Genomic DNA, 10,729 nt, shown 5'->3' on the forward strand with positions numbered 1-10,729 from the left:
GGCCCTACACACCGGTGTCCCATCACTCGGTGGATCGCAGCCAGCCGTAGCCCTACATACCGCCTGATTACTCAGGTCGGTGGACTACAGCCTTCCTCGGCTTATTGGCCCTACACACCGTGTAACACCCCAGATTTTCAAGACTTTTAAAACTTATATAATAAAGGTAAATTCTTATTAAATCCCAAGCAGAGCAGTACTAAACATAAGAATACGGGGTGTTATGCCACATATGAGCTGGAGAACTCAGATGCACAGGCTAAACTATCTAATTATCCTTAAACAACATCATTACATCAATATGGCACGCAGGCCGAATAAGAAACTATCTATCTAAGCCTTGGATCCTCTAGCGCGCTCCGGAGCTAATCGTCTATGCCTGAAAGCCAAATATATCTGTTCAGCGAATAATGCTAGTAACCCACTCTAACGTGTTGAAATACCGTATAAGTATATATATATATATATATATATATATATATATATATATATATATATATATATATATATATAAAAGAAAAGTCATTTTGAAGCAAGAAGGTATATCCTAGGAAAATCTAGTTTCAAAACCGGAATAGACTCGACAGATAGGGATAAGCACATTCAACAGTTATAACCAAGCATGTAAAGATACTAGCATATATCCTATGGTCACAGATTCACTTCATCTCATTTATATCATCATTCATCTCATCACACAAGCACACTTTGATGGCGCCACAGGACCAATCGCATGCCCATACATGAGGGTCAGCGCATATAGCTCTGACACGGCCCCGCAGCACCCTGCCTCGTATCGCAACACAAAGGGGTCGATCGCAACCGACCGATGAACCGCAGCTCATCATAATGTTTGATCGCAACCAAACAGTGGACCGCAGCCCAAGAGTGATCATCTGACCGCAGCCAGGAATATGAACCGCAGCTCATGTAAAACGTTTGATCGCAACCAAACGGTGGACCGCAGCCCGAGAGTGTAATTCTGACCGCAGCCAGCTTCTGAACCGCAGCTTAGGAATAACCAATTTGATCGCAACCAAATTGGGGTATCATGCACACACAACACGTAGCAAGCACATGCAACGCATATTAACACATTGGGAAAGGGGAGAAAACGTATAATGAAACCTATGCGTGGTCATCCACATACTAGGAATAATCTTAAGGGGTTCATACTTCTTTCACCTAGGCCAACGGGATACCAATTCAACTAGCATGCGATACATATAAGACTCATTTATCCTATGAACGGCACCCGAAACATCAAACTAGACCTAGGCACGATAAACGGAGTCTGCTGGGACACCAAGAGGGTCGGGGAAACATCACACTGAGGAAACCACCATTCCGATGTGGGAAAACCAACGGGTGGCCGGCAGGTGGAGGACCACCCGCCGGCTACCCGCCGGCGGCGAGGCTACTGGGCAGCGGGTACCCGGCGGGCAGTCGCCTGCCTGCCGGCTGCCCGCTGCCGGCGACGCCCTTAGGGGCAGCGAGTAGGTGGCGGGTTTCCCCTACCCCCCACTGACTCTTTATCAAAATAACCGTCCCGGGGTCCTTTGTGGAACCCAAAACCATGCTTAGACACTTTTAAACGCAATTGATGACACCATGTAGACAATTAACGGATCAAAAGCAAGAATCAAATAGCACATATCCTATCATGACTTCTAAGCATAATTAACACCCGAACATGCAAATTCCCACCCAAATATATCAAGAATAACACAATACGAGTTTCACGATTCATCCTAGGGCTCTAATCATATTTAAATCAACAAGATCATAGTTCATCTTTTAACATCAAGAAACATCAAGATTTATCAAGAACATCACATAATCATCAAGAACCTCTTATCATCATCAAGATCATCAAGATCCCACATAAAATTATCCCATTAATTATCAAGATCATATCATCAATATTTTAAACGATTCATCACGACACAAGCGTAGAGAAGAAGCCAAAGAAGATAATTATAGCAAAGAAAATAGGTTTTGTTAAGACATGGGTTACCTCTTAGCCTTAATTAATCATTCCTTGGCTATTAAGGTTCTTCCCTATGATTTCCATCCGTTTTGATCTCCCTAGGCTTGGTGGTGGGGAGTCCCTTGGAAATTCTTGTGTGGTGATATCTATTGTGGTGTGACTTCTAGGTGCCTCTTATGTCCTTATATATATAAATAAATAAATAAATAAATATATATATATATATATATATATATATATATATATATATAGGAGTCCTAATTAGGGTCTGAATGGTATGGGTTTACTAATTCTATTCCTTATAGGACTAAGGACTTGTTTTAGGGATAAGGGTCCATGGTAGACCATATTAATTAATTAAAGAGAATCCTAACCATAATCTGAATAGTAAAGGTATACTTTCTTTATTCCTAATAGATGTGTAGGCCTAGGATTCCTAATTAGGATCTGATTAGTAAAATGTTGACTTTCTTTATTTCTAATAGGCTTATGACTCTAGTTTAGGCAAGGGTCCACGATCCGTGGTGGGCCACATTAATTAATTAAAGGGATTTCTAATCAAATTAAATTCTTTTTAATTATTATTAATGAAATTAATTAAATAATTAATTCGGGATTAAAGGCCGTAACACGGGGTGTTACACACCGCTTGGCGCATCCAGGTCGGTGGGTCATAGCACCGAGGCCCATGTGGACCGCAGCCCAGGAATTGAATCAATTCGGCCTTTAGCCAACTTCTGAGCCTTAGCTCAGGTCAGCCACTTTCGAACCTTTAGTTCGGGGATAATCCATTCGGCCTTCAACCGACTTCCGAACCTTAGTCCGGGAATCACCCAATTGGCCTGTAACCAAAATGGGGGATCATGCAACACATAACACATAGGAGCACGTAATAGCATATTGGGAGGGGAAAGACATATAAATAAACTTACGTGTGGTCATTCACATACTAAGAATAGTCCTAAGGGTTCATACAACTTCCACCTAGGTCAACGGGTTACCAATTCCACTAGCATGCAATTCCTAAGACTCATTTAACCTACGAATGATACCCGAAATATCAAACCAGACTCAAGCACGACAAACAGGGTCCGTTTGGACACCATGGGGGAGCGGGGAACATCAAACGGGGAAGCCGAAGGCCCGGGGTGGGTAACGGACCAGCGGGTAGCCGGTGGATGGAGGGTCACCCGCTGGAGATCACTGCTCGGCAGCAGGTTACCGGCGGGCGGACGCCTGCCCGCTGCCCGGCGGTGATCTTCGGGCAGCGGGTAGGTGGCGGGTACCCCTACCCCTACCCCCCACTGACTCTTTCATCAAAAATTCGTCCCGGGATCCTTTGTGGAACCCGAAACCATGCTTAGACACTTTTAAACGCAATTAACGACACCACGTAGTCAATTAATGGATCAAAAGCAAGAATCATGTATAACTCATCCTATCACGACTTCTAAACATAAACAACACCCGAACATGCGAATTCCCACCCAATATATATATCAAGAACATTACAATACAAATTCTCAATCCATCCTAGGGCTCTAATCCCTCCCAAATCATCAAAATCACAATTTATCTTTACATCAAGAAATATCAAGATTGGTCAAGAATCATTACATCAATATCAAGAACCTCTTTTCATCATCAAGATCATCAAGAATACACACAAATCATCTTATCAATCATCAAGAATATATCACAAATGACATAGAGGTATTAATTAAGACACAAGCATATAGAAAGAGGTCAAGGAAGGAGATTATAGCGAAGAAAATAGGTTTTGTTGAGACATGGGTTACCTCTTAGCCTTAATTAATTTCTTTGGCTATGAAGGGTCTTTCCTTAAGATTCCTTCTTTCTTGATTTCTCCTAAGGAAATTCTTGTAACTTCTTGTGTGGTGAGAGACTATTGTGGTGTAAGGTCTAGGTGCCTCCTATGTCCCTATTTATATATTTAGGAGTCCTAATTAGGGTCTAATTGGTATGGGTTTGCTAATTCTATTTCCTATAGGACTAGGGGATTGGTTTCAGGGTAAGGGCCCATGGACCATGGTGGACCCATCTTTAGCTAATTAATGGATTTTAATTCCCTTTTTAGGGTGGGTGACAATTTAATTAATTTTAATTTAGGGGCCGTAACACGGGGTGTTACATGTCTGCCCGCTGTGTAACACCCCCTAAAAACAAGCTATTTAAAAGCCTTAAACATGCAGATAACTGAACTAAACAACAAACATAGCGGAAGACTGAAAGATAACTAGATAAACATAAATCCAAAACACGGGGTGTTATGCCACGTTCACCAAAAGGATGAACGCTACGGTAACATCTGCAATGTTTACATCTAATCCATAGTCTCAAAGGTCTACAACTAAACTGGCACACAGGCCACAAAACAAGAGGGAGAAGCTACGCTAGCAAGCACTAGACCGCGCACTCGTCTAGACATCACCTGAAAGAACACAATAAAACATGGGACGACGCCCGGTCAGCGAATAATGCTGGTAACCCACCAATACATGTGAAATAACATACATAGATAAGATATAAGTTGTAAAGTCATTTTCAAAACGGAATACATATATATAAGTACAAAACCAAGAGCAATAGTCAACACAAGACTCAACACTCTCAACAATGATACGGGAACACATCCCAGACCACAAAGGATAACCATAACACATAGGATAAAGACAAGACCGATGGAAACACATGCCTAGGCAACGCATGCCCTTGTGACTACACACGTCACAAGAAGAGAACTCACAACAACGGCTACACAAGCCCTCGTGACATCACCCATCACGAGTTGATATGCCTTCCTTATGCTCGGTTCCAACCTTATGGCTACCCCCAACCTTGTATCTTCTTCCAAACATTACCTCCAGGACCCCTGTACTTCTTAGTCCAACCTTTTCCCTCCTAGGACCGTCGTCCCTCACCAACAAACCACCAACAAGACCACCAATTTCATAGTACACGAGGGTACCGTACACACACACAGCAACACATGCCACCCAAGAATCACGTGAACCTTACACAAAGGTCACAACTCCATAATCACGTCACGGCCACCACGAGGACCGCTGCAATACCTTGGTGACTAGTGTCCCATGCCACTAATCGTGCAATCCAGGTAAAGCCACGCACACATCACACCACAACAGGAATCAATCAACGGATCACAAAGGAGATATGAAACTATACTCAATCAAGGAATGGGTCACATCCCAACAACAACAACGATGAATAACACAAGTTATCATCAACCAATAGGAAGGTACAAACAACACACACGCTTGCATTTAAACACCGAACTAGCATGCTTATCAAACGGATAAACCAAATGTAGTTCCGAAGAACACACAAGACTAATCACGGTTCAACGAAACACGATCTTGAACACTTAGCACGATTCAAGGCATCAAAACCTACATGAATTCCTACCATATAATTCTAGACATACGAAACATCAAGAAGACACTCAAATAGTTCCACAAAAGAACATCGGGAAGTCAAAAGACCAAATACCGAGTCAAAAGAATCACGGGGAACAAATCCCCCAACAACCAACATAATGTACCCGCGGGTAGGCCCACGGGTAGGCCCCTACCCGTGGTCCTGCCCACGGGTACAGGCCCTTTCACAACGTGTACCCCGCGGGTGGGCGGCGAGTTGGACCCCTACCCGCCTTTCTGCCCGCGGGTACACCCCTGTACCATAATAAATCCCTTCGCGGATTTTCATCACCAAACTCAAATTCAAGTCCAAAACATGCCAAATCTCACCAAATACAACAAAATGACTTTGTTAGTCAATATTATTATTGTATTATTAATGTAACATTAGTTTAAGCTATAGTTGATTTAGTCCTTAACTAACTAGCTGATGTATAGGACTAGTTGGTTAGGCTTAGACTTCCAGGTCTATTGTATCTCTGAGTTGTGTTACGATTCAATCTATTGCACATTCATCTGGTATCAGTTACGCTTAGGTGATCCCTTCTCTCTCCTCCAAAACAAACATGTCGACTAACTCTAGTGAGTGCACGGTGAGTGCAACCGTGTCGCCGTCGACAACCCCCACCAACCTCACCACCGCCCACCACCTTGTATCCCTCAAGCTCACAACCAAAAACTATCTATTTTGGCGTACTCAGCTAATACCATTCCTACGCGGGCAAGGCTTTCTCGATTATGTCACTAGTGACACCCCATGCCCGGCTGCATTAATTCTTCCGCCGGCGACCAGTGAAGCGAGCTCCGGTGCCGCGCCGTCCACCCCAACCCCCAATCCGGCGTACGGCTTTTGGATCCAACAAGAACAAAGCATACTGTCGCTTCTTATTTCGTCCTTATCGGACGAAGTTATGTATCTCACAGTGGGCAGAGATACATCCCGGGCGGTATGGACGTCGATCACATCGGCGTTAGGATCATCGACTTGAATCAAAGGAAATGCCAAGCAATGGCACAAAAGAACCCTAAACACAAGCTCTAGATATGCATTTTCACAAGATCATGCATCAACACTCACATTTCATAGCAAAACACATGTAGAATCCAAGAAATATTCACATATAGGTAAGCAAAATAGGTTTTGTAGAGCATGGGTTACCTCTTGTAGACTAAAGACTTCACTTTACACCTCAACAAGCTCCTCTCAAGGCTCACCTTCCAAACCCACTTTAAGAACATACCAAAAGATCATAAAGATCCTATCTTTAAGAAAAGACACCTTAGATAAAACCAAAAACACAAGATGAACTTAGATCTTACCCTCCTAGATGCCCAAATATAAGAAAGGTTGAATCTTGGAAGCAACTCTTGAAGTTTTGGCAAGGTTCCAACTTGGCTTGGAAGAAAAGCTACTCACCTTTTTAGAGAGAATGTGGAGCTAGATTTTTAGAAAAGTGTAAAGAGAGAATGAAGGTGGTCTACTAGGTTAGGTTACAATACCAACAACAAGTGAAAGGTCAAGAATACCCTTACTAACATAAGGAAGTGTAAGGAACAAGAGAACTCCTTACAAAGCTCAATGTACAACTTTGACTTTGGGGTTGACTAGTCAATTACTAGTCCCCAACTATTAAATTTCAGGAATTTAAGGAATTAAATTACAAATTGAAATAGGATTAATTACTCAATTAATCCCTTAATTGAATTTGGATTTCGGGGTGTCACACGCTGTTCCGCTCGCGGGTTCCCTTGATTTCAAAAACAATTTCCCTTCGGGGGAAAACATCAACAATGCCAAGTTCAAGTCCAAAACACCCAAAACCTTACATTAAACAATAGAGGAACTTGAACACATGAAAAGCTCAAAGAATAGCATTTATGAACCCTAGATACAAGCTCTAAACATGCATAAACACAAGATTATGCATCTTTTCACTCATGAATGTCAAGAACATCAATAGAACGCAAAGAATCATCAGCAAGTATAAAATAGGTTTTGCAGAGCATGGGTTACCTCTTGTAGCCTAAGTACACCTTCTTCAACCCCTAATCCTCCTCTTGGAACTCTTCTTCTACAAGGTCTTCTCAATACAAACCAAAACCACACAAATAACCAAAACTTAGATAAAGATAAGGAGAAACCAACTAAAAACACTATCTAAGCTAAAGCCTTACCCCTCCTAGAGTCTTGGTGGATGAAAGTTAGGATCTTGGGGGATTTCTTGCAAGATTGGGGAGAGGTTTTGGTTTAGCTTGGAGAAGAAGCTAAGGTTTTAGAGAGAAAGTATAGAGAATTGTATCTCTTGCCTAATGTGGGAAATGTAAGGATAGTGGTGTTAGGTAAAAGCTTGGATACCAAGTAAGGGTTAAGACTAGATTAACCTCCCTTATTCTCAAAAAGGTTAGGAAGACACTAAAAGTTAGGCACAAGGCATAAAGCACAATGTCTTTCTCTTTGACTAATTCAATTGACCAAGAAATTTGGTCAATTTAAGTCCTTCGACTATTTAATTAAGAAATTAGGAAGGGATTTTGCAAAGCAAGTTTAGAATTAATTAAATAATTAATTCTGTTTAAAGGATAGATTTCCGGGGTGTCACATCTATTTCCGCCACTTTTCAAGGAGAAGAATATGTTGATGACTCTACTAGGCGTGGGTACCCATCCAGATCCGGTGACCGAAAGCTCAGGTCTTGGTGCTGCGGTGAAGAGAGACAACGAAGGATGGCTGAGTTCCGACGGTGCACATGGCATTTTATTTTATTTTCACGATAATTTTGTGACTTATTTCGTGACTTATTATTATTATTATTATTATTATTATATGTATATATATATATATATATATATATATATATATATATATATATATATATATATATATATATATATAATAAAGTTCAAATGCGGTGGGGCCTTCCCGTGCGGCGGTGCGGCGGAATTCCAGAATACACCAACAGTGTTAACAATATGCACTAACAGTGTTAGAAAAACACACCACAATGAAATGCAATAAAACATCACAGAATACACAACAGACTCAAAAAAAATACACCATATAACTCACCACCCCCAATGGTGTATTTCTGAACAGTGTATGGTGTTTTTACTCACACCTAATGGTGTGTGTTCAGTGATGCAGGGTTCTGCTTACTATGTTTTTTGTGGTGTATTTTCCTAACGTTGATGGTGCATATTTGTTGAACTATTGGTGTTGCCGCACCGTAAGAAATCGCTGCACCGTAAGACACTGCCGCACCTGAACTCGCCTATATATATATATATATATATATATATATATATATATATATATATATATATATATATAGGGTCTGGATCAGATGATGACCTAATCTTAGGTGAGGACATGACGACTAATCTAAACCATTAAATCAGAATGATGTATGACTGAGGTTGAAAGGAACAAATCACACGGATTAAGGAAACAAATCCCTTTAAAATATTAAAATATATAAATTTATGGATAAACTAGTCTTATTAGAAGATGTGCATTCCTATACAAAATGTTGTGTGCATTCCTATACAAAATGTTGTGTGCATTCCTACAAAATTTTGTGCATTCCTATACAAAAGGCATGGATCAAGTTATAAGCTATGCGGTGCCATGTCTTTGTGTTATAGGCATGACCCCTTGATTATTGTGCTATAGGCACAAATAATGTGTAAATGGTACTGCGGCGATATCAGATCGGTGGATTTGTTGGAGGAAGGTCGGTGGGGAGCATGCGTGTTCCGAAGGGATAAGGGAGGCGATATAAGGGTGGCCTGGAGGTACAGGTTGGAACTGATATAAAGATGGAGAGAAGTAAATGTTGGAACTTGGTATAAAGTTGGATCATGGATATGTTCTCTGCTGACTGCTTGTTGTTATTGATAATTATTGAGTTCTATTGTTTTCATTGGTTGTTGTTATTGTGCCTTGTTATTATCTTGTCTTATGCTCTTAGGTTGCATGTTAGTATCATTATGATTGTTGATAGTGTCAGTCTGTTGTTATGTCACGAGTCTTGATCTTGGTTTTAAAGTTAGCATTGCTTAGAGTCAGTCTGTTGTTATGTCACGAGTCTTGATCTTGGTTTTAAAGTTAGCGTTGCTTAGGGTTATATATGTATTCAGTCTCAAAATGGTTTTCTTATATCTATACTTATTGCACTCAACGGGTGGGAGTGGGTTACCAGCGTTATTCACTGACGGTTGTTACACCGTATGTTTTTCAGGTGCTGACTTGTAGCTTCGGAGCGCGCTAAATGGACTCGTGGATTTAGCTTAGTCTTAGTTAGATGGCCTGTGAGCCTTGATTTGTATTGTGGGTATTAATTGTGGCTTATGCTTTGTTTAGTTAGTTTAGCCTGTGCATCTAGGTTCTCAAGCCTAGATGTGGCATAGCACCCCGACATTTATGTTGTTAGTTCCGCTCTGTTGGATATTAATGATAGATTCGCCTTTATTTCATAAGCTTTAAATGTTTCAAAAATTAGGGATGTTACAGTTGGTATCAGAGCCTAAGTTCGACCCTAGGATCTGACCTTTAAGACAAGACTCTAGGACGTTAAGTTGAAACTCTAGGTGCTTAAATACTTAGGACTTAAGAATTTTAGGACGCGCGGTGAGATTGTGAGTTTATCGCTTTTGATCAATTTCCTATGCTTGTTCTTCGTTTTCTATGCTTGCTCTAAAGTGTGATATCCTTGCAGACCTCTACATGCCTTGTCGCATATCATTCTTTGATTTTTGATAATTTACCTTGACATGCTGAAACTTGGTAGACTATTGATTTTGTTTCTTAATAAATGTTGTACTTGGTTATTTGCTTAAGCATGAAAGTCAAGTTATTTTCCTAACTGATTCGTTATAGACCAGCTAGGGACTTGCATATTGTCACTTGATTATTTGATCAATGTGCGTCATTTGGATATTTGTTATTTGATAAAATAATCTGGAACCTGCAATTGGTAACTTTATTTGTCCTATAATTGTTCACTCTTCTTAATTGTGATTGTTCGATTATTCTGATAGTTAACTTACTTATAGCTTGATAAGTACTTGCACGAGTTTGCATGAAAGTTGTGGGAACGTATCTTTATTTCTTAGGAGGGGGGGGGGGAATGTGATGTGTGATCCTTATAATGTCTTGTACTTTCATTTAAGTCTCCCGTGTTGAAATCATAATAATGTTATTCCTTGAGGTTTTCCATGTATTCAAGTCCCTTTTGTTGTTCATATGAGTGTGGAATTGTTTTGTGACACCCCGTAAATCCAA

The sequence above is a fragment of the Ipomoea nil genome, unplaced genomic scaffold (genome assembly GCF_001879475.1).
Source record: "Ipomoea nil cultivar Tokyo-kokei standard unplaced genomic scaffold, Asagao_1.1 scaffold2791, whole genome shotgun sequence".
Taxonomy (NCBI): Eukaryota; Viridiplantae; Streptophyta; class Magnoliopsida; order Solanales; family Convolvulaceae; genus Ipomoea; species Ipomoea nil.